Source organism: Aquila chrysaetos, chromosome 22 (assembly GCF_900496995.4).
Source record: "Aquila chrysaetos chrysaetos chromosome 22, bAquChr1.4, whole genome shotgun sequence".
NCBI lineage: Eukaryota > Metazoa > Chordata > Aves > Accipitriformes > Accipitridae > Aquila > Aquila chrysaetos.
In genome coordinates, this window is record NC_044025.1 from 8,969,277 (window position 1) to 8,994,839 (window position 25,563).

General features: G+C 44.1%; 1 long non-coding RNA gene across 1 annotated transcript; it reads right to left on the reverse strand.

Annotated features, from left to right (window-relative positions):
* Positions 1–4,001: 4,001 nt before the first annotated feature.
* On the reverse strand, positions 4,002–19,542 carry LOC115334342. Its single transcript, XR_003921088.2, has 3 exons — positions 17,829–19,542; positions 4,854–5,027; positions 4,002–4,673 (listed from the first exon to the last, which is right to left on the reverse strand). It is a non-coding gene; the product is annotated as an uncharacterized LOC115334342 (long non-coding RNA).
* Between the last annotated feature and the right edge of the window lie 6,021 nt (positions 19,543–25,563).

The following is a 25,563-nucleotide window of genomic DNA, read 5'->3' on the forward strand; positions in this document are numbered from 1 at the left end:
CTGCAGACTGGGCAATAGTGGCCCTTTGGAGATGGGTGACAGCAGCGGAAGGTTGCAGCGATGATGTTATCTGGTGGGGAAATTATGTTGTTTAACAGGCAGCTCCCACTGCCTGACAGACAGTATGGGTCTGGGGGCCCTGGCCACAGGGAAACTTGAGTTGGTTTTCCTTGTTACGTGCAATCGGCACACAAAATCCCCAGGATTTTGGAACAGGAGGGGAGGGCATTAAAGAGGATTTGTTTTCTCCTCACTGTACTTTATGTGTCCGTTATGCTAAAGCGTAGCTGGGAACAAATCCCGTCAGCTAGCCACAGCAGTGGGAAGCAACCTCAGCAGGCAGCCTTTGGCAAGGAAGCTTCAGCACCTGACCTCGGCTGACATTAACAGCACTTTGGAAATTAGTGTGAAAGTCGTTGCTCGATAACCGTGTGTCACCTCTGAATGTCTCAGTTGACATTTTTTCCTTCTGCACGAGGAAGTTTTCTGCTTTTGTTGCCATCTCTGTCACAACAGGAGTTTTAATTCCTCACACCAGCTTCCTACCACAAACCGGAGCACTCGCTCCTGCACACAGCTCCTCCTGTGACTACACCACCCGGCAGGATCAAGTCAGACAGAATAAGCTCAGGAAAGGAAAAGATGTGAGTGGAATATAGAGTGAGGCTATTGACTTGGCGTGCCAGACATGGGCTGGAGTCGACTCCAGATGTGAGCTGAACAATAACGAAGACCTTATAGTTTATCACCTTTTAAAGTACATGGAGGGATGTTCAAACAATTGCTTTCAGTGAACGATTTCAGGAAGTCATTAGCCTCATACAGAGAGAATAACACACATAAATACACAGGCAAGTCTATTGTGAGCATAAAAAAAGTTATCAAAACAATTTTTAAGAAACAATCTAATGTATGGGGGGAAGCAAACTTCATCCTCTCCCTCTCGCTACTCCTCCTCTTTTTTTCAATGGTTATGATGCTTAGTACGAGTTCAGTACTGATGGGGGTTATGCAGAAATTTCATAAGCAGTCCAAAGAGAACCGCTGAGGTTATAAAGATGTTGTTATTATTGGGGTAGTTTATTTTTGCTGGAAGAATCATTAATTCAAATTGCAAATCAAAATGGAAGCAAAATCCTCTATTTATAAATTAACTACTTGCTCATTTAAATCAAAGTGAAAATAAGCCAGATATTGGGTATGCCTCAGCAGACCCCTGCTCTGTGAGTATTAGACTGCTGCAGGTTGGACAGACCCAGTTCCCACCAGGAACGAAACCAGAAGGGAACTGTAAGTCCCAACATGGTCCCCCCAGGTGTCCAGGAGACTTATGGTCCTGGTGATGCTGTTACCCTGACGGGCTGAGCTGACCCCTTCGTGCAAAACTGCAACGTGAGGAACAGCACAAAAGGCTGCTCTGGGATGAGATGAAGCTTATTGAGAAAAGATTTTGCTAAGTTAAAACCAAGAGTAAAGTAAATATTATAGACATTCTTCAGCCCTGTGTAATGGGAATACCACCATAGTTAAGGCTGAACTGCAATTTGCATTCAAAAGTAGGAAGAAATTACTCTAGTTCGCATTTCAATGAATGAAATTCATCTAATGATTTAGCATATGTTGCTGTGAGACAATTTCTAGTTTCAGAGGAAGCCAGATTTTGTGCACAAGGCTTTGAAAATAAAATATTTTCTGTTTTTTGCAGAAATACTGTCAAATGTTCCTTCCTTAAAATGTTGCATCTCTTCCCCGCACGCCATTGGGAAGTCCTGCCAGGGGAACCCCCAGATTCATGTTGCAATATGGGAATTTTGTGCAGCCTCTTAACTTTTTCCCGAGCAGGGGAAAGATCGATGAATCCGTTTCTGGACATGTCAACAGGATTGTGCAGTTGCCCTGAGGAACGGGGCTGGTGTGGGGCCAGGCCAGGAGAAGATGGGGCAGCAGCCCTGCAGGGCAAACTGAAGCCCACCATGAGCAGAGGGGCGGACCACCACATCCAGAAATGCCACCGTGCTTCTCCCCAGAAAGCCTGCTGCCCCTGCAAGGCAGGGATGCTTTATGCATAAAGCACATCGTAATGCTATTTATCACCGGCTGTACCTCCAAACTCCTCAGTAAGGAGCCCACCCGCACAGCACCTTGGCAGCATGGGATGCCGTGAGCTGCTCCATGCTGCGAGAGCCCACAGCTGGTCCCCTCCCTCCCCTCCTGTTGCAGCTTCATGCTCTGCTCCTTGCAGGATAATTTTGAGACACTTGGTAGGGTTTCAATCTCACTATTAATTGGACACATCAGACCTGAATATAGCACTCAATACACCAGAAGGAAATAGGGGAGATGGTGCCAATGGCTACATGATCTTGAAACCCCAACCCACGCCTATGCTCCTATGTCAAATTTTGCACCCCCACAAGAAACATCTCTGCCACTGATTTACGATGTTTTTGAGCACAGGCAAGATTTTCTCTCTCTGCATGCAGCTTAGACCCTATGGCTGGCCAGACCGTCTCGGCTGGCCTGTGAGGATAAAGGTAAAACTCACCCATGTGTTGCGAGAGCCCCTGAAGTATTTTTCATAACATCCTTAAATGACAAATCACCTGCAGTAATTGCAACATTTTCAGGGTCACCTCAAAAAAGGGTGCTGACATGATCTGGCATGGCTGTAAAACTGGACTTAATCTCACAAAAACAAGCTTCCTCACAAGGTACTTGTCCTTCCTGCTCCTTCTTCAAATACAAATAAAATAAATACCTTATTGTTACCATTAAAAATTCAGCACCTATATTGTTTAAACCATCAAACCTATTATGAACAAAGTGCTAACATATTTTAAAGTAATGAACCAAGCACAGTATCTAACAGCGAAGCCACTGCATTGTTCTTGGCAAGTGCAGTAGAAGGATGAAATTATATTTGTGACAAGGGACATCACTCGATTTGAATATCAGCTCTATTAAACAGAAAATAGCAAGTGCATCAGCTCTACAACACCTCTGATAGCATGCTGAGGAAAGTATTTGGTAGGGTCAGTAGGTAAAAACTGAGCAGAGTAATTCTCATTGTTGTCTTCACGGGAAGCTCCAGAAGTAATATGCATTTACAGGGAAATTTAACTGAGTCTATGGTAATTTATTCCATGAGAATTTTCCTTTCTTCCACGGTAGTTGTTTGGGTTTTCTTTTCAGTTTCAGATTATGAAAATGATTATTCAGAGGGGAAAATAGCATCGTACAGATGCCACTGTGCAAACAGTAACTTTCAGAGGAGTAAAACATTATCATCAGAGAACATGGCAATTTGATTTACAAGTGAGCAGACAGGAAAATGTGACAGCAAGAGAAGAAAGACTAGCTCTCACGGGGTGAGGCCACCTGTAGCGCTGACGTGGGCTGACTGTGCAGCCACTGCAGAGCCTCCTGCTGCGCTCACCAGCTTGTGCGCAGTCTCTGCTGTTTGCAGAGGATGCAGTGGTCTCTAGCAGGTTAACCACGGCAGATATCAAGTTAGACCCAATTTCCCCTTGGCTAAAGCCTCCTTGAGGCTATACCAAGCCTACTCTGCTAGATAGTTCAAAGGGATGTAGGTTACACCAATATTCCCTAAAGTCAGCTCAACCATCTTAAGAGAAGTTCATGTCTCTTTCTAGAGCCCTCTTCAACTCATTGGGTTTCCACTTCTAAGGCAGAGACCCTTCAAAACCCCATTCCAATCCCAGCCTCTGCTGGTGAATCTACTCTACGCTTAAGGCCATACTATAGCCAGTCCACAGACAATTTCAGTAAAGGCACAGGGCAGAACACTTTTACAGATAGCATCATCAAACTGTCAGTGGCCTCATTAAGCAGAGGGCACCTCTGTCCCCAGATGCACAGGGAGCAGCACACGGGCCATCAGGAAAACCAAGGCTGCCCGGGACACAGCGCAGGCTGCTGCAGGGCTTACGGCAGGATGAGCCTCACTGCCCTGGCAAAGGAAGAGGCAGAGAGCAGGGAGGTTAATTAGTTCATACTTTTAATTAATTTGCCATTCCTAATAGATGCTACAGATATAGTCCTGAAGTCTTGCTTATCTGACAGGGTAAATATCTTACATGTCAAATGGGCAGCATATGCTTTCCCAACCAGCTGTGCCCATGTGTGCACAGGCAGAGTCTCTGTGAGCTGTGTCTAACCGGGAGGAGGTATTTCAGTCTCCGAGGCTCATCCTCTCCTTTTCAGACTGACCGTTAATCTGGTCTCAGACAGACTTCTCCACACTGGATCGTGATGTGCTCTGCGTGTTTGTGTGTGCTGCTTTGCCTGCGTGTGTGCACACTGCTGGGGTTTCTTGTTATCACTGGAAACAGTCATGTTCAAGTCTGCCACCTTTTCTTCTTTTCTGCTCCCTCTTTTGCAAAGGAGGGAAGGAGTTGTTCACCACCTGCGGTGAGACCTGACCTCGGGCAGAGCTGCTGCGGAGGCAGGAGCTGATTCCGGGCAGAGCTGCTGCGGAGGCAGGAGCTGATTCCGAGTTCCTCCCACCAGCATCCCTTCCAGCACCCGGCTGCCGATGCCAGTGCTGCTCCTGCCATGGTCAGACCGCAGCTCCACCATTTCTGCCCTGATTGCCATCCTCCCAAAGCACAGGCACTTGCTTAGCTTAAAGCATGAGCGGCATCTCACTGAACCTAAAGAGATACACATGGATTTGAAATTAATCCTTTGGACAAATGTCTGCAGGAGCAGGCTTCTGCCTCACCATCAGTACAGCCTGAGGAGGCAGGCTCTGATACCTCTAAGCTGTCACAGCCCCCATCAGAGCTGTACCACAAAAGAGCAGAGTTTAGCCCCAGAAATTAGCAGCTCACCACACTGAAATATCTGCCGCGCTTTCCAGTGGCTGAGGTATTGTGGTTGCTTACAGGTAAGCCAGTGGTGCCCTGGATCTGTATTTCAGCACTAGGCAGCTGCCTCCTTCACATCACTGAGAGAGGTCAGAAGTCCACCGTCAAGTGAAGAATGGTATTTCTGTTTCTTCCTTGCTGCATGAGGGGAAAGGGGGGAGAAAGAAGAGGCGAGAGAATCAGACCTGGATGTTTCCAACAATAATTAATAGCAAATCTGGGCGGCACACACAGAGGGCTCCATGACATCCATGCAGAGGAGCTTGTTTGAGCCAGAAAGCCGGCCTCCGAGACTGTTGAATCAGCTGGGAATATTGATGTGATTAACAATGATTTGATTTGGAAATCAATGCGAAGGAGATTGTTTGCTTGCTTTGTCCAATTTAGTCCATGAAATACTGGCTTCAATGCAGGGAGAAATTCAGCCGAAGCAGGAAGGGGATTTTGAGGAGGGGTGGAGTGGGGTGTGTTTGTTATTTTATCAGACATCCGTCTGGATTCTAGCTGGTGAAAACTTGAGCATTCAATCAAATGTTTTATGTGTGTCTATAATAATCCGAACAAAGGAACAGCTGACAGCTCATGATCATTTAAAGATAGAGCAATTTCTATTTAGCAATCTTGTGACTGCATTTTCTGTATCTACGTGCAAGGCTTCCTAATCGTTATGTGGGTTTTTGTTGCAGTTTGGCTTCAAATGAAACACTATGAATTTACAGGAAACCCAACACAAACACTAAGTCTTTAAGAGGAATATTAAGATACCGTTCTCCTGGGTCGCAGAGCAAAGAGGCTGCATATGCACAGCTATTAAATGTTGCCAGGTATAAGTTGTTGAGCTTATTTTCTAACCCTAGGAGGAGTGATAATTCATCACAGATAATTTGTATTAGAAAGGAGAGAAGCATTTTTTTAAACTTTAGTCACATTAAATTGTCTCTTCCACTTTAGCTCCAGGGAGCTGCTTCTGCCAGTAACTCCTGGGAGCACTCCAAGAACCCCTGGGTGAAATTTTGTGGTATGGGCTGGGAAGCAAACTACTAAGTAATTGATAAATGGTCTCTCCTAACATTAATATGTTTTTTGAAATATGTGAAAAGCTCAGTGATGAAATCCCAGACCCCATCTGAGGGTCTCATTCTGCCACATTAATTTTGCTGAGTAGCCACTTGCTCCACAGAAACCACTATAAAAAATCAACACAGGGAAGAGCAGTAAATGACACACCAGAGCTGAAAGCTTGTCATCTTAGTATCGCCCTTGGGAAATTTATCCTCCTTAAAATCAGCAGCTGTGTCAGTTATGATGTAATTATTTCATCACTCACTCTGTGAAACTGAGGTTTTGTGTCCCCCCTGCCATCCAACAGGTTACTCAGATTCCCATAAAATGCTTGGTCTCTCCACTTAGTTACTTTGGAGCCGCAAGCCTCTCCCTGGCTTGAATCAAGATTCGATGTCTAACACTCAGTCAATTATGAGCAAGGAAAGCTGAAATACAACAGCGAGACAGCCCTGCCTTTTGCGCAGGTCCTTCCCGCAGCCCGCGACGGGCACAGGCTGAGAGGGTTGAAGGACATGGGCTGTACGAGGCAGCTCTGCCTACAGCAGACAGAGCTGACTGCCGATTCCCTTCCTCCCGCACAGCTTCCAAGGCAGCACCTCTCTTTGGGTGCAAATGGAGGTGTTGGAGGCTGTTCGCCCTGCTGCTGGAGGCTGAGCTCTGCTGGGCGGAGAGCTGAGAACTGGCTTACTCAACAGTGCAGAGAGGAGCAGGACTGCCTATATGGCTTATTGGAATCACCGATATCTTGGATACCCTCTGTTGAGACTGCTCACAGACATCTCTGGTTAGACCTTATCCCCTTGCCCCTGCCATCCTTAGGACCAGCTTCTCCATAGTAGCTGTTGTCCTTAAAGACTAAAACTTCAGCCTCCTCAGAAAGTCCTCACCTTTCTGATCCAGTCTTTGACCTGCTAGGAACAAAGTAGCTCCTTTTGACACAGGAAATCGTGTCTGCAACATTACTACCACAATTTCAGCATGTCCATGTAGGCCTGGACTCCTTTGATGGAAGAGTTCCACTGGCTGAAGATACCTCAGTGTCTTTAAGCAGTGGGACCACTGCAGCTCTGCTTTCTGTGCCAGGACACATTTCCCCTTCAAACAGCTCAGGAAAGTTGAAATAGCTACAGACCAAAGGAGGTGCCAAAATATCAGCTTATAGAAGATGCTCTGCTGCTTAGAACAGATTAACACATTTTACATACAAAAGCACTGAATGGAAACATTGAGTTACTCTATATTTGGACATTGGGCAATACCAACATAATTCAAAGAAATGTAGGAGAACAATCTTGCAGTGGAAAATACCATCAGCAGTGAGGCTGAGCCCAGACTGCAGCAGTTAGCAAGTTAAAATGGTTACAGCAGTTTGGGCTGTGATCGTCTTAGACCTTAGAGGTTTTTCACTAAACGTTTTTCTGCAACTAAATTCTTCACACAGTAGACAATTTGAGTAGTGATTCAATTCACTGCAGTCTCCTCCGTGAGTCATTACTGAAGCAACTCTTAAATGAAGGTTAAGAATTTTAAACAAATGGCTCTACCTTTTGAGATGGGGTGCAAATCCCAGTTGGTCACAACTAGACATTCAGACAAAAGGGACTTCAATTCTCACAGGTGAGATCCGTCTACATCCACTGATGCATTTTTATTTCAGCAATTCAACACTATTCTTCAGCCTCTTTGTGCAACTATTCAGTGAGGCTCTTTATCTCTCTGTCATATATTTGTAACATTTATTCACATAAAAAAGACCTAGATGATTTGGACAGTGGCCATAGCTTTTCAGATCCAAAAAGCACCTCTACCTTAAAACTATTGACTAATTGGAGTAGTTCTGCAGCACTGGCAGCACAGGAGAGTATTCTCTTTCCCGTGCGTGGAGAAGGAGCATTTTTGGAGCTTCTGTGCATTGTGGAAAGGCAGCTCTACCCACGGGAGGGCAGTGCCCGGTGAATTGTTTCTATTTCTGTAATATGCTCTCCTAGCAAAGCACCTGAAGAGCTGCCTCTTTCTCCTGTATTTCATCAGTGTGGATGGAGTGTGACAGACCCCCAGTACCAGCCCTCACAGCACTCCGTACCGCCACGGTGACAGGGTCTTTCAGCCTTTGTGGCCAGTCTGAGCCAGCTAAAAGCTTTCTTTTGCCACAATAGTGCCCCCAAAGATCTGCACCCATAAGGGCCCCGCACTGGGTTTGGATTCAGACTACAGCCCTGGAGGCAATCGGCTCTGCAGTTCACTATTAAGCTCAGCAGCTATCTAGGCTTCTACACAGGCCCGGTCGTACTTAATTCCAACACCATTCGAAACTAATACCACCACTGCCTGTAATGCAATAGCTGAGCCATATCCAGACTTCATGTGTGCGTGAGGTAGATAAACACTACACAGGCTCCTGGCTTGCCTATTAAGGTGTTGCCCTGTTGTTCTTACCGACATCAGCACTGCTGACAAAAAGCAAGCAACGCATTTTAATAAATGTGGAGAGCTGTGTTTGGCTTCCCAAGTAGCTCTGCAGGCAGCTTGACGAAAGGGAGCTACACACTGCTGCAAACCAGGCTTCTTCAGGGAAGGGGGAAGGAGATGAAGCAAATGTTTCTGAGGTTCAGATGAGCAATCTTCTGTGCAAACAGACAATCCCCGAAGCAAAAGCAACTGCAGAGCTATTTTGATTAAACAAACCTGGGACCACTGGATTTCTTCTCCTGCAGAGTCCAGGAAAGGAGTGGGACAAATACCCAGTGCTAGTCAGTGGAAGTAATGGTTCTGAGAACACCCCCTTACTGACTTTACCCCTTGTTCCAATACCACCTGTAAATTCTTTGCTAAAACTAATATTCTTAAGGCAAAACACCTTCTCTTTCACAATTTCTGCCTATAGAATTAACTGGCAAAGGTTCATTCTCTGTTCCCCCCCACCCCCCAAATGCTTGACAGACACTTAGCAACCCATTTCACCAGATGCCCACACTCCAGCTCGTACCCCTTTCCCTTCACCTTCCCCTCCCCTTCTGGAACTGAGTGCCTTATTTTTTGAAAAACTAGGAGTGCATTAACAGGGATCCCAATCCAGACTACGCAGGGTTCGCTTGCAGCGCCCGGGTTTGCGGGGCCGGGGCGGTGCGGGGCGGTGGGAGGGGAGCGGTGCGGTGCGGAGCGGAGCGGTGCGGAGCGGTGCGGAGCGGTGCCGCCGCCCCGCGGTCGGCCGTGGAGCTCGGCGCCGGTAGGCGCTGCGGGCGCTCCCCTTCCCCCGCCTCCGCCGCGCTGTGCACGGTGTTTGCTGTTCCATTTCTGCCCTCTAATGGGTAAAGGGAGCTTCGCAGCTTTTCTGGCTGGGCTGAGGAAAGGGAGGAAAAGCCCCGAAATATGAAAAAGGCACTGAATTCTTGCCAGCCTAGCTGCGGCTCTGCCCCGCTCCCCCCGCACATGGAGGCGAGGGCCAAACACGCCGGGAAGGCTCCAGTGCCTCTGAAGCAGCAGAGCCAGATGGCAGGAGACAGATTTTAGAAGGCTCCTATAAATATTTGTTCTGCTCAAATAAATATGCACGTTTTCAGTTTCTCAGCCAATTTTGAGGAGTTTGCATCAGAGAACTAGGCTTTATCACAAGATTTCGTGGACCTCAAAAGGGATTTATACAAGATGGTTTTATTCAACCAGAAGTTCAGAGCACTTTTTTTTTTTCCTGAGGATGCGAGCTGCAAGATTAAGGGGAAAAAGAAAAATCCCTGAAGGAAGGTAAAACCAAACAGTAGAAATATGAGGCCAGAGCTTGCCATGTGTCTAGCCAGGATGGAGTAAGGAAAGTTTAAACGCTAACTAAGAAAACTACAGAGACTTATTTCAAAGTTACAGATCCACCAGATTTAGCTGGAAAGCTCCTATGAAATGATGGAGAGTAGTGGGTCTTAAAACTCTTAAGCTATTAAATTAGAGAAGGACCAGATATGTTGGAAACATCGCATTGTATCTGAATAAAGGAAGCCAGACGGGTGACAGATTTTTAAAGGTTCCTATAAATATTTGTACATTAGTTTCAACGTCAGATACCCTGCAAGTGCTTGTCCTGGCAGCTCCACCAGGCCATTGGTACAATGTGAGCAGCCACAAGCTGCTCCGGCAGCAGCAGCACGACCCAATGAGTGCTGAGGAGGTGCAGTGATTCAGTGGTTCCTTCAAACAGTTTTTGAAAACAGCTTTCATAAGTTGTAGCTCATGTATTTACTTGGTTAATTCCTTCCAGTTCTGAGCTGTTGATAGAATTTGTTTCTGTGTTTTGAGTAGCAGGGGAAAAAAACTCCTCCTTTTTTTCAGTGGGAAACTGCAGAACAAAACATTGTTGGTTCCTATCCAAATTGTATTTTTTCATTTTTTTTCATTCCATTATAGTTTTGCAGCTAAAAGCACTGAAATGCTGAAAGAGTTAGATCTATCTCCATCTTCTCATACTAAAAAGTAACTGAGAAAATTCCCATTAAAATGAAATCTAAGCACCAGCTACAAGTTAACTCACACAGAGCACAAATCCTACTGAAGCAAATCATCCCAGCGTCATTCCCTGTCTTTGGCCTTCTAACTGTGTTCACTTTCTCCAGCTGCTGAAGGAAGACAATTTCACTGTAAAATCAACAAACAAACCAGAAAAACATAACAAGGTATGCTATAGCTTCTTGAATGCCTCTATGCAAACAGACGACAATATTTTTTTCTTAAGTCAGAAGGATTTGGCTCATGGTACGACTGTCTCAGTACAATATGTCCCGAAGTAGATGGTGGTAATGCTGTTTTAATCCACAGTTTGGCACTGACCCTGCCATAGCCGCAGCACACAGACGGCAGTGCAGTGAGGCCCTGTGTCTGCGTGCTGCACGTGGCACTTTCCAAAAAAGGCAGTAGAGCTTTCAATCTCGGGGCTGACCAAGTTATTCTCTGCGTAAGATCCACTGGAAGAGAGGACAGACATGACTGGATGATGTCTCTGCAGCTCTATACCTCCAGCCTCCTTCATGCTGCGCTGGCTTATAAAAGACCTTGCTGGTACTCAGCAAAGGACGGGCACACCTCAGCTCTCCTCATTCCTGTGCGTTCACCTCTATGCCAAAGGCATGCAGGGCTGTGCAAATCCTTTGATAAGTGGTTGTACTGTGATAGGGAAATTTTACAACATAAAACTGCTAAAGCCCAGATCCAGCCCTGAACCCAAGCCCTGCATCTCCTTGATGTCTATTAATGCCTCTCAGCACATTGCATGGTCTAGACTAGAGGATTCCTTAAGATCCCACCCAGCCTTATTTTCTTTGATCCTTCTAATTTCTTATCGAACCAGAAACTTCCCGTTCTAATACAGATATAATTCCAGCCCCTTTGGCAGCTTTTTCAATCTCCATTAGACCTTCACAACCCTGAATAAAGCGTAGTTGGTTTAGCGCAGTCAATGGACTGCAAAGTTCCATCATTTAATTTAATCTCTTTTGCAGTAGTGCAATTCCCCTACTAGAGCCCTGCCTATCTAATAGGCGTATATTCTTCTGTGTCCTGGTCCTGTCTCCTCTGATCACAGCAATAGACGTGGCATACGGATTAGACGCTGGATGTCCATTGTGCTGGGAGGAGGGTGGAGACAATGTCAGTCATCCAACATGCAGAATAAGAGGGCTAGAGGGTGTTGAATGTTTCACATCCCTTACGTGTTTTCTCTTAGATGTATTGTGAGAAATGTGATCAATTCCACTCTTTTTTCTACGGATTAGAATAAAGAAACACAAAAATCCTCTTTGAATACCTTGATAACACCTCCTCAGCTGGCTCATTTACAACCTATTGTGAGGCATTTCCAAAAATGAATGTTTCATGGGTCAGGAATAATACCATTGGTACGGACAAAAGGTGCCAATGCTCAGTTATACAAACTTGTGCTAACAGAGGAATGTACCCGTCCACACCTCAGGCATCTTCCCATGCAAACCAGTAGCTTCAAACCTGTCCAGGCAAAAAAAAAAAACCTCAAGAGTGAAGGAGTAGTCACGCACCTACAGTGGCTGGAGGCCAAAAACCCCATCATTAGGAGCAAACTTCCCCACGGCAGCTCTGGGAGCTTCCTAGCAAAAAGCCCTTGCTGTTACAGCTGTAATTACATAAATCCCTTCGATGCATTTGTGTCAAAACCATTGATCAAGAAACAGTATTAATTAGACCTAATCCACACTTCGGAGGCACCAGAACATATCATCACGGCTCGAGGGGGTTTAGGGCAGCAGAGTGTACGTCTCAGCAAGGCTTCCTTAATTTTATCCTCATGATTTTGAAGGTGTGAATGCACAGAGAAAAAGAAGGGGGAAGAAAACAAGAGAAAAATAGCAGCTTTGCAAATTTAACCCTTCTGAGGTACAGCTAGAAAACTGAGTTGTCTGTGAGGTTAAAACCTACTCAGACTGCACCTACACAAACTGAGTACACCTGAAAGTTTGTGCCTTTGAGATGAAACATTGAAATATCATGGAGGTACTAAATAATCTAACTGCAAACACACCTATTTGCTTCTCTGGAGCAAGCAGACACCTGGCAACTGCACGGGTAAAGGGCTAAATAAACCACCTGGGTTCTTTACTGCAGGAAGGCAAAGTCTGAGATCCCTGGCAATGCTCCAGCCCCACCAGCCTGATCCCGACACAACTGGTTGCCCTGTCCCTCCACCATGCCACTACAAAACCAGCAGTCTGCTAGAGAGAGTGGGAGGCCAGGCACAGACAGGAGAAGCAGGCATTTGGAAAGTGTCCCAGGTCTTAGGCTCAGAAGAGTTAAAGCAACCAGAGGAATCTTAAACAACAACAAAAAAAAGCCAACCAAAAAAAAAAAAAAAACCAAAAAACCCACAAAAAAAGAGCTAAGCAGCAGCTCTCACAACAAAAATGCAGTTCCAAAATTAATGAGATTTTGATACCCCCCCTTTAAAAATGGAATATTTCCATTTTAAAATGTACAAAGACTAAAATCTTCATAAATATCCTATTAAGAAACTTCTGCTGCTGTTTTAGAGTTTCAATTGAAATACAGTGCATGAAGGTTGCCATAGCTACAAGCAAATTTTTAAATAACTGTTTTTCATCAGAGCAGCTGCAGTATCACGCAGAAACACGGTTGAAGTGGGGAAGCTGGAAGGAGTCTGACCATCTTCAAGCTCCTAATCAAGCAACCCCGAGATTTTCACAAACACAGCTTAGAAACTTTAATACGCTTTCTGCTTTTTAAAGAAAATATTGCCCTTTGTTATTTGGCAGCACCCCAGCAAATGGTGTCAGCGCTGTGTGAGATCTCAGTCAAGAGAATAGCTTTGTTTTCATGCTGGAAAAGATAAAAATTTCCACTACTAAGCCCCTACCATGGTGCAAGTGCCCAGGCACTGAAGGATGTGCTGCGGCCTCAGGTCTGCTCTGAAGGGCTTTCTGCGTGAACCGGTTGATTGGCAGCAATGTGCCTAAAAACGCCACAAGAGCCACAGATTTCTGTGTCCAGGAAAAACTCTTCCTTGCCTAAGCTTGCACAGGAAAACACAGAAAGGAGGAAATGTGAAAAACAAGTGAAGCTGTAAAATGTTAGCAGGAGGCTTTCGAAGTGGGGCTGTGATTTAGGTGGTCCTGCCTCCAGTGGTGTTCAGTCATTTGTGAGCATGGGGAGGCATTTTCCCCTCCTGTAAGATCTCTCCCTGGCAGGAATAGGCAGAGCAACTTTCTGAGCAACAGTGCAAGCAGAAAATGGACATTTCTGCACTGTGGGCATCTGTCTAGAGGAGGGCTGGCTACGGACAACACTGAAAGCCTCCCTTATACTCAAGCCTTTCAACCAGTGATATTAACTATGGCAAATTTCCTAGAAAACTTCAAATAGATTCATTTTGTGTCCTCAGCCAAGTATGCCCTGTGTCCCAGTCTATAAAATGAGAATAAATAAAGAATAAAATTTCTGAGAGGAATACCATGAGATTTAACTGCAGCGCAATAGTAATTGAATTGCTATCTATAGAAAGTGGAAATGCTTGGCTGGGTTTGGGGTTTTTTCTAAACAACAAATTAATGATCATTATTTAATACACTATTATGAATCTGAAAGAATCATCCCGGTGATGGTTATTTTTATACAAATTGGTTCATTTATCTATGACCTGCTTCTAAGAGGTACGGCCACAGCACAGTGGAAGTGCTGCCTGGTACTTTGGCATGAAGGCTTGTGGTGCTCTGCCATCAGCTGCGCAGCAGCGGAGTTTACAGGCAATCCATACAGACAAATCTTCTGGGCAATGTATTTTTATTTCAAATCTGATTTAAAAATTTCCTTCACATCTTGAAATGAAACAGCTTTCTTGCCGGATGACTGTATGTTTGTTTGTTCCAAAATCGACAGTTTTTTCAACAGGTAGTAGACAACAAAATTTTTGCAGGGTAAAAGAGAAAGGAAAACAAAGGGGAGGAAAGTCAGAGAAAACCTTAAAAAAATTTAGAAAAATGAAAGTTAAAAAATCCTATCTTGGCAGATTCTTCTAACAAATTACATTCTTTGACTAATTCCAAGTATTCAAGGAAGTGTTGCAGGCCAGGTTGGATGGGGCTTTGAGCAACCTGGTCTAGTGGAAAGTGTCCCTGCCCATGGCAGGGGGGGTGGAACTAGATGAGCTTTAAGGCCCCTTCCAACCGAAACCATTCTATGATCCATAAGTGCTGAGACAGTGTAAATCCTATCTTTAGCACAGAAAAGTCCCTCATTTTAGAAACTAGATACTTAATGGCAGCCAGAAACATCTCAGTGCCTCAGTGAGGTAATGGCACAGCCTGCTTCAGCTGGCTTTGCCCAACACTCCTCTCCAGGTCTGCAGTGAGCGGTCGGAAAATGGAAAATAAGGATGACTACCAGAAAGACAACCTAGCAAATACCTTTCATAATAACTTCAACCTAATGTAAATTTTAAAAGTATCTCTTTGCCAGCGCAAAAATAGGCTAGTATAGCAGAGTGAGGAAGGGATGCCAGTGAACAGAGATTTCTATACTTGAGTGCATGTCAAAGAGACAGACCTTCCAGCATATCTTTAGGTATTAACTTTTCTGAGGTAGAGTTTTTTAAAGGAAAGAAACAGAAGACAAAAAAGCACAACCTGCTGTATGGTTGGGCTGCCAAAAAAACAGATTGTGATTCACTGAAAGCTAGTGACCTTAGTCAGCATATTGTGACTCCATAGCTTTTAAGCCCTGCTGTTTCTTTTCCAAGGGAGATGAGAGGCTTGTCAAAGCTGTAGTTTCCATATATACACATGCACACTCACGCTTGCATTAAAGTGCTATTTCTCTCAATCGTCAGGATTACTGAACCTGACATAAACTCATCATTTTCCTGGAAGCAAAAAGGGACGCTAGCCAAAAAGATGAGCCACAGTCGGCAACAGCTATCTTGTCTTGGCGTACCAAAGGGCAGCAAGCGCAGAGCCATCTCTACAGGAGTGTGTAAGTGCAGCCACTCATTTGAAAAGGCCTAAGATCATTTGCTGAGAATAAACACCTGTCTGCAGCCTGCACTAATGTCTCTCATCAGCATTCACTGGAAAAGGCACACACAGTATAAAGAAGAAATGCAGAGGCTTAAGGAGAAGATGATGGGTGGGAGGCAGCAAGGGAGCAGTGCTTAATGCCACAGGGCACTTTCTCACCTCAACTGCAATGCAAAACACACGAAGACCTATAGACCTGTTACTGCTGCGGCAGTTCCTCTCCCTCTGTCTGCCTCTGTCCGCTCCCCTCCATGTGTTGTACCATTTGTTTCCATTCTGCTTTTGAAGTAGTGCACAAGCCCCTCCAGCACTCAATGAGGTTTGCTTTTTTTCACCAGGTTCAAGCACTATCTGGAAGCAGGGAGAAAAGTGTCCCAGAGCAAGAAAAAGAAAAAAAAAAGAGAGATAATCCCACAATATACAGGGGGAAAAGGCAAAAAAAAAACCAAAAGAGATGACCCAAGAGAGGCAGGGAGGGATCAAGGACCAAGAAGTGGGGACAGAATGTCAGCCAAGGGAGGGGGAGGCAGCAAACCGCACAAACAGCGGCAGTGGGCGACACTGGGGCACGCTCATACCAGAAGAAGAACGGTGTAGGTGTTTGTCCTCATTTGTTTGTTGTGAATAGTAAGCAGAAAGCCACAAGTGAAGAGCAATAAGCATGCAACAGAATTCAGGGCTGCTTCTCCATTTTAAGTGTTTGGAGTCTCAGTTTATTCATCTGCAAAATGTAGGTAGCCTTGCTGGTCTGCCACAGCTGTGCCGGGGGGATGCGGCCCATTGATTTATTCAGAACAAAATAAACAAAGTAAGATCTGTGAGTAAGCACTAGAAGGTGGCATAGATCAACTTGAAAAAGATACATAGAAGGTCTATCTTTTTAGCAAATGCTAAAATCAAGTTTCAGATCTATAGCAGCCCTAACAAATATAGCTGAATTCACCTCAATGATTCTGCCAAGAGGAAAAAAAGTACAATGAAAAATCAGAATTTCATTCCAAAATGAAACATTTAGAGGGCCAGATTAAAGAGATCGGTTTTGTAAGTCAGGGAACAGGAGAAGATGAGAAAATCTTTCAGAAGTGATGCAGTCATCAGAGTTGTGATGCTTTCAGTTCTGGTGCTTGTGCACAAAGCTGGTGAATTCAGTAAGGACTTGTATCAATTAATACACATAACACATTGTACTTCTGACAGAGCATCACGAAATGAGTCACTGAGTCGCTCTACCTTCAGCACTGCGACACTGCATTACCTCGGTGTGCTGAGAGGCACGTATCCCCATGCAGGCTGGCTAGGGTGTTAGCTGCAAGCTGGGGCATCCTGAGGACTGCCCTGGTTACATGAAGTAGAATAAACGTGTATACTGCCAGGCAGCATAATTAGACAGACAGAAGGTACATTGGTTTGAAACCACATGCTAAAAATACTTTCTATTCTGCTGGAAAGACACAGCACTGTCAGGAGGATAGTCTGGGACTTGAAAACTTATCTGGTTTAAAGATCCCAAGAACATCCAAAAAGAAGATGCCTTGTCATCCAGGGCAAGCAAGGTTCAAAAGTAACTACAGTAGCCTGTAGCAGAGGAAGAACACACTGAATGGTCGGTCACTGTGGGGCTGAAAGGCAGGCTTGCTCCTGCTTTCAAAATAGCTCTGTGCCTAATCATTTTAATCTGTTCTCTCTCACCCAGCAGCAATTCTACAACACAGAAAACACCTAGGCAGCTTTGAGAGAAAAAAGGCTTGAGAATAACAAACTCTGGGAACAGCTTTTTCCTTCCCCATTTTTCACATGAACAGCTATGATCAGAACATATACTTGTTCAGGGGACAAATACCAACTACTTTTTCATCACACATGGGCTGTGTGACTGTTTTCCTATATGCGTGCCCAACATTCATGGAGAGCTGGAGCTCAAGAGCTAGACAGAAGTTTCATGACTCTCACCTAGGCACAGGCAGTTCATGGCACTGGGGAAGGTCCAGCACCATGCAGACATAGCTACCAACTATTTGGTAGTGATATCCCATTTGCAGTTCATGGAAGGTGTAGTAATCTGGTGTGTGAATTTGTAGTGTAGTGTACTCTGGGGGTACACGTGTACAGCTCTGGCCCAGCAGGGGAACCCCCTCACCCTTCCTGTGAGTACGATCGCAGGCGTGAGCCATTATCAGAGCAACAACAGCCCTGTATCTGTTCTCTCACTTACATGATGATGACTTGTTCACCACTCCACATTTTAACTACTTAAGCTTAATTTGACATAACATCAATAGTGCTATTATTAGTTCACGATTTGTTGTAGACTTTTGAGAAAAAAAAAGGCATTACTTACACCACATTTTGGGGACTGCCCTCAAAAAGGTGGGACTGCAAAGACTCCTGTACCAAAGACCATCTTGATTTCATCAGTGGCCTTGCGTGGTTACCACCGTACACACATCATCTTCTCCGCCGCATCGCTGCCTGGAGGTTGGACTTCATAGTGAAGGAAGTGGATGAAGTCTTGCGCCTTCAGCCATCTAATATCCACCGCGCCGCCTGCATTAGACATCCTGTAAAACTGTTCCGTCGCTCTCTCTTCCTTTGCAGACTTTGCTAAGTCTGACCTCAAATTTCACTTCCACTTTCTGACAGGGATGAAATAAAAAAAATGAAACTTCAATATCATCCTTTGTTTGTGCGTTTCTCCCTCTTGTTTAATGGATATTGCCACAGCATGAGCTGGTGGAACTGGTGAGCTCTTCCAAGAACTATAATTTCTAGACAGGTGAGCACGGTACATTTCAGACAGCCACAAAGAAGCTCTTCAACCCCTACAATAAAAATTTATATGAAAAGCACATCAGTATAAAGGTACATCTGTATCCACAGGCAACAGTGATTAGATCTGATTATTTTTAGTGTAAATACATTTTCAGCATAAAAGGCACATGACAGTTTTAAGCTACTTAGCTGAACACACTGCTCCTGCACCTGTGGGATTTTAATATTTCTATGCTTTTAAGAGCATTGCACGATAGGGATAAGATCAGTGCATGATCCACTTTACTGAGTTGGAAAAATGTAATTTAGGAAGGTGTTATTATTGCAGGAAAGAGGTGGAAAGCTCATTGGTAATGATAACTCTTTACATGCTTATAGACCACAAATACAATTTTCCTGATGCCTGAATGAAAAATTTGAACATAGATCCTCCAAGAAAAAAAAATCAGCCTGTGACTTGAATGAATCCCCCTATAAGGGGATGCTTGTGCTGCCGAGCCTTCACACAGCACACACATTGCCATTACTGATTACACTAGAAGCTCCCTAAGTGTTTATGCAAGGGTGGTGGTGGCTGGTGCAAATGCATATTCTTTACAGTCACAACTAAGATTTTTTTTTTTGCTGAAAATGGGTATTTGGCATAAGACAAAGCAAAAGAAACAATAACTGTACAGCAGCGGTACTGGACAGAGGAGGTTACAGCAGGTTATCAGTTGGCAAACTTGGCGTTCAGACTGGGGAGGTCCAGGGTTTCACTGGTCTAGTGCAGCTCACCATGGCTGCCGTTAGGAGCACTGCACCACTTTGCATTATTTGGGGACCGTCATTCAATCAACAATATCTCAGGGATTTATATGTAACCTTGATAAAACCGAGAGGAAAGAACAGAGTGAATTAAACAGTGAGCAGCAACACAGAGCCTATCAGCTAAGAAAAGACTCAATCACTATATAGCTATTTAACATGAGAGAGCCTGGCCTTTGCAATGAAACCTCCCTGTTAAAATGATTCACATCAGTTATTCTTTCTCTCCTACTTGCCACTATCACCATCCGGAAGAGTCAGCGAATGATCAAGTGCTTCTTTGATCTCCTGTGTATGTGAAGACAGAAATATCCAAGCTGAAGAACTGAGCCCCATGGGTCTGACAGCGGATTCAATTACAACCCATGGAATTCAGTTCTCAAAGCTGAGAATACACGACATTCGTTTTAAGGCTGTCCTGACGCAGAGTAGTATCTCATACTCCTCCTTGCTCTCTCCAGTGCCTGGCCTTCTTCCAGGTGCTGTAAAACAGAAGAGTGAAACCTTCACTGCAGCCAAAGCAACTCTACCCAGACTGTAGGTCAGATGCAGAATAATGGCTCGAGGACATATATATTGAAAAATAGGCTATTTTGTATTTTTTTTTGGCACCAGAAGTGGCCACACACATAGACAGAATGTGCCCTAACACATAGCAGAATTCTTAGTAATAAAAAATGAAATTTATAGTCAAGGAGTATAACATTTTGCACTTTTCTGGAAGCCTTTGAGAATTTCAAAGAGGTGAGTTACGAATTTCCTTCCCTATTTTTTTTAATACAACAACACAGACATAGAAGTAAAATCTTCCAGAGTCACACAGCAATCTTTGTTAACAAAATAATCCATCCAGAAGCTCAAAAGAAGGAAATCTGGCACTGGTGCAGCCCTTCAGGGTCATCAGAGTCTGGGTGGCAAAAAGGCAAGCAGAAGCCTTCAGTATTATAGACACACAGTTGTGCCCTGACACAACTTTGTCTGATGTGACAACCTCATCCGAGGGTGACAATCTCACCCAAAGGCAGTTCTGAACTACAGATAAGTACTGTTCAAATGCACTGAAGATCAAAGCTGACATCTCAGACAGGAAACACCTCGTCACTTCTGACAAACCTAAGAGAAGTCACAAGTTTCATTAAACTTCATACCCCAAACTTGGAATTTTGGAGGAAAAATAGATTGGATAAGATGTTGGATGATGCATTTATCTGTAAATTAGATGTTATGTCTGCACAGCACCATGTATAAACAGTGTTGTTTTAGTTATAAAAAAAAAATTTTTCAGATTTATTTGGAACATTTTAAACATACTTCTTTACGTTCCAATGAGATGAGGCATCACAAAAAAATCCCTTTGGGTTCAGTGAAAATGAATATTTGGTCTGTAATAAAATATTTGGAGGTCAAGGGGATAAGGGGATTTCAGATTAAATCTTTTAGCCTCAAAACCTAAATTTAAGTAAATTTACTTAACAGAGTGGTTCAAGAAGAATGAATTATTTTGTTTTAGTATTGCTTTTCTTAAATTCTAAATAAGCATAAATTTTTTTGAAATAAAAATATTGAGTGAAAATTAAAAAGCATCAAGGAGTTTCCAGCTTTTCCTGAGAAAGTAATTTGATTAAAAGCTGCAAAATATTTCCAATTTTTTTACTAGAAAAAGCCCAACTTATTCCATCCAAAAATTTGCCCAGCCCTGGCAGGAATTCAGAGCTCCCCCAGTAGCTCACTAGTCAAGCTGAAGACAGGGGTACTGGTGACTGTGCAGCCACACTGTGTGGATATGAAAACCTTATTCTTTGTACAGCCTGTCCTAGAGCAATTACTATCTGGTTTTCTGAATCATTTAATTTAACTAGGAACCCACTCTTAAATTTATCTCTAAAACCTTCATCTCAAATGAACAACAAACATCTGAGAAAATTGCAGTGAACAATTCTTGATAACACCCAGTGTCACTTTTTCAGCTAAATTAGCAACACACGCAGCCAAATCAGCAGAGGCTCAGCACAGAGCGCGTTGTTTGCCAGGATATCCAACAGCTCCGCTGCTGCGGTATCCAACAGTGTGCCTATGTCTTTACAGCTGTAATTGTTTTCTTAGGCTGCTGAACCAGTCAACCAAACAACAGAAATTAAAAATATGCTTCTTTAACTATTTCTCTTGCTGGGAGGGAAACCTCTGAACAAACATTTTTGCAAAGTAACCGTCTTGTGGTACCCACAGCCCAGTTCAGTCCCACCAATCTCTCAGTTGACTCTGTGAGACTTCCATTACAGGAAAGGAAAAACAAATTAACAAAAGTAACATCTTGTTAAGGCCCTCAAATAAAACGCAACTTAATCTGCAACCTTGAAATAGGATACCATAGCAATAAATTTTGCTTGTCTGATTTTTCTGATTGGTCACTGGAGTGTTGCTTGCTAAGAAGGTCGTTGTTGACGTTAAGCAACGCATTCACTAGCAGCCCAGCCCTTCCATGGTAATCACTCTTCCAATCTCAAGCAGGAAAAAAGTCAAACTATCATCAATGAAAACATGATATGGTAAAACAGAGAAAGGGTCAAGAAGAATACAGGATGGACATGCCCAGCCCTTGGGACAGTGCCGCTGCCTGAGTTAAGCGCACTGCGTTTCTGTAGGGTACCTGGGAGGAGTTGGCACTACCTGGGCACCAGCACGGTCAGCATGCACAGCTGGGGACGCCAAACTTTGGCACTCGTTTGCATTGCACAATCCAGCACACCAGTGGCACGGAAAAATATTAAATGCCCCTCCATGAAACACAGTAAATGGGCCTGCGGTAGCTCTAAGCCAGCTAGCTCAGCCGCGGCTGGTGGCCTTGCCACAGCAGCCCCCACCCAGGCCAGAGGGGCAGCGGAGCATCGGGGCGCAGCGCGGGGTGCTCCCCAGCCCTGTGCTCACGGGAAGCTAAACCCACCTCTCCCGCTTCGCGGGCGAGCGCCTGCAGAGCTGCCGTCTGCCGGGGAGATGAGCACGGAGAGCAGACGTCCCAGGACAGCGATGCAGACGAATATGCTCTGAGATTACTATCTCAGACTCGGGAACCTGCAGCACCCGCTGCGGCAGGCAGCTCCCAGAGCTCTGGGATGGACCCGTCCCAAAGGTCTCCTTGGGGAGGACGGCCCAGCTGAGCTCTCTACCGGCACAGCTGGTGTTTTAGTGAAATCCCTAAAGGGCAGGTATGGACCGGTGCATCCTCATAATTCCACAGTCATTTTCAAGGTAAGTTGGCTTTAGAGGTTTTTTAGCCAAGGAGGAGAAGAGGTCAAACTCTCTCTCTCCGTTTGCCTGCAGAGTTTAATACCATCACAGTGCATTAGCGCTCTCTGATCTTAAAAAACCACAATGCCGGTTTCAGCCACGTTCTGCTTTGACCCTTTATCAGCTTCACATGTGTCATCCTCTATCCTTTCAGTGTCATTCCTGGAGTGCCCCCCTCCCTCTGAGAACTCATTTACTCAAGGATTAAATTCATGCATTTGCAAACAAGAAGACAGCCCATAAAATTACATTGTTCTGCCTTTGCAAGAGCAGTGAGGAGGTGAGTCTTTTCAACAGGCCATAAATCTACTTTTTGAAAAAACATTATTTTTTTCCTATTCCAGCAAGGTCACTAAGTACCATATAGCTTGGAGATCTTATTACACCAGAATTAACTATTCCTACAGGACAGATACTTAATAGGCAATCATCATATACAGTTTTACTGCTATACCGAAAGGCAAACCTTTTTAGGGTGATTAAGTAATACTAAGTGCCTGAAGACTATTCTCCCATAAGTTCCCTTTCAAATTAAATATGTTTTAACAGGAAAAGAACATAAAGATCCTAAAGCCATCAAGTAAATTCTCTGCATTTTCCTTATCGGCCCCTACTTTTATTCTCTATGTTGCCATTACTGCCTTTCTTTTTAATACAACATCTACGTTTCTTTGAACGTACAACTGAAGAGTGAGATTTTAATGCTTCTTAACCAGTCAATGATCTACTGCAGCTTCACATGAAATCCAGATACTATTCAAATGAGCTCATCGTGGGTGGTAATTAATTAGCACCGATGGGGAACTTGAAATAAAATATGAATATGGTCACATTTCATTAGGAGCATAATGGATCTTCTTCACCCTTACTTAGTTAAATACATTTTCCCCACAGCTAGTAGAAAAATACATATCTCACAGCTACACTGACATCTGGTTAGTTGAACCAAGAGGGCAAAATGGAAGATGAACTCATTCTAGAGATCTTGAGATTTAAAAAAAAGGAAAACTCACAGCCAGAAGGGACCACAGTGACACCAGAGGCAGCCATAGACTCAGCAGAAGCTTTCAGGTGAAAACTGGCCCGCCGCGTCGCAAGGCGTGAGAGCTGAGGGTTTCAGAAGCGGGGCCGTGGGCTGCATGCTCTGCAGAGCAGCAGGGTATTTTGCCTGCTGGGCAGATCTCCTTCATGCCCTGTGACAGCACTGCCAGGTGCAGCTGCAGACCGGCCTCACACCCGCCTGTCTGCTGGGAGGGCACTGGTCAGTGAGAAACTGCTGCTCAGCGTGGTGAGCCCAGATCTCAACATTCAAAACCCAGACCGTCAGCCTTTAAAACCTGACCTTTCTGGTCTTCGCCATTTAAAAATTCCCCATTTCTTTGACTTTCCCTCTTCCCCGCATTTCTTGAACTTTCCCGCAGAGAAGCATCCCCGTGTCGCCCGGCTGGGCTGGCTGCTCGCCCTGGCCCATCTGTCCCTGCTCAGTCCGGGACAGGCAGCCTCCCTTGATCTCCACAGTAATTCAAATTTCTCCCCCAGCTCACCGCTCTACAGGAGCTGCATGGTGTGCTGGGCCTTGGGGAGCCTGCCTTGTCCCCGCTCAGGGTTACACCACACCAAAACCAATCAAGCCCTTTCTACACTGATCGGGTCTTTTTCCATCCCTCCTACCACCAGCAGAGCAGCTCCGCTCACAAGTTAAGGCTCAGCAAGAAAGCCTTGACTCTGTTGCTTAGGTACAAGGCAAATGCTGCCCACCCATTAACACACCTTAAATATTGTTAATCCCTTCCAGTAAAGCTAATATGCATGTTCACAGGCAAAGAGTGTTCACATGCAGAGAAGCTATAAATCTTTCCTTGCTCCATAAAGATCATGTTTACCACTGAAAAACCCAAGACAAAAGTTTGGATGCAGTCTTAAAGAAAAAGCACACCTAAGCTTTGCTCTTGAGCTAAATACTGCCAGTATCAATCAGTTCACATCAGACATAGATACACTGGTGCTAAGCACACCCTGCTCCAGGATTACATCCCGGGTTCTCACCACGTCAGTGAAGACCATCAGCAATGTCAGCTGAGGAACTGCCTGTAGGTATTCCTTCTCCTGAACCCTTCAAGATGACAAATGCATCAGGTCCATAGTGCCTTCAGCCCAGCAACTACACAGACACTTTCATTGTCCCCTCCACCAACAAGGAAAAAAAAAAAAAGTTTAAAAAAAAAAAAACCTGGAACAGTTAATTTGTATTTGAAAAAAAATTCACATCTCAAGATAAAGTATTGGGTATTAGCCCAAGCACTTATTCTGGGCTGGGCAGAAGCAAGTGCATTTGTTCCCAATATGCTCTCTGAAACGCCCAGTTATTTCCTGGATGCATTTTTAATTTCAGGCAGTAGTTATATTTCTACTGCCAATGTCTATGTCACGAATAACAAACATTCAATTTCCTCTCCTGTAGAATTATTCCACTCTGCTTATCTGGAGGTTCAATTCTGTTGTCTCCATTTTAATCACATTTTCCAACAACACAGTACTTTGTGCAACAGACCATTTTGCTTCATGAACGATAAAAATCATTGCATATTCCATTTCATTTTTTGACCTAAAATTTACTGATGGTTTTTGCATTTTTTCACTAATTTAAAGAAAAAATACATGGCAAAATAAATAGCAGGCATAAATCACTAAGAAAAACATGTATTTACACCTAATCGGCCATCTATATACATTGCAGCTGGTTAAACAGTGATATGGAAAAGTGCATAATGAAAATGTTATTTCATATTTTTAAAAAGTTCAGCAATAATAATAAAGACTTCTAATACTAAGTATTATTTTTAGTATTCTCTATAGCATACTTACAGTATAGTTACAATATAGTATAGTTTCAGTTATACTTACAGCAAGCCGTAGGTCACAGCCCTGGAGACAATTTCAGCAAGGTTTTTTGTATTGAAGAATACAAACATTTATGGGCTCCATAATTTTTGTTTTTTTATATATTCTCAGATGACGGGATGAAACAGTGTAGAGGAATGTAAACAGTCTAAACCACATATTTTGCACATTGACACACTGGTCAATCCATATGTTTCAGATGTGACCTAAACAGCCAAAAATATAAGAAGAGGGAAAAAAGTAAACAGGAGAGAGTAGATGGCCATTTCTTGTTCCCTTCCAATTTCCACATTTTTAATAATTCAAAAGAA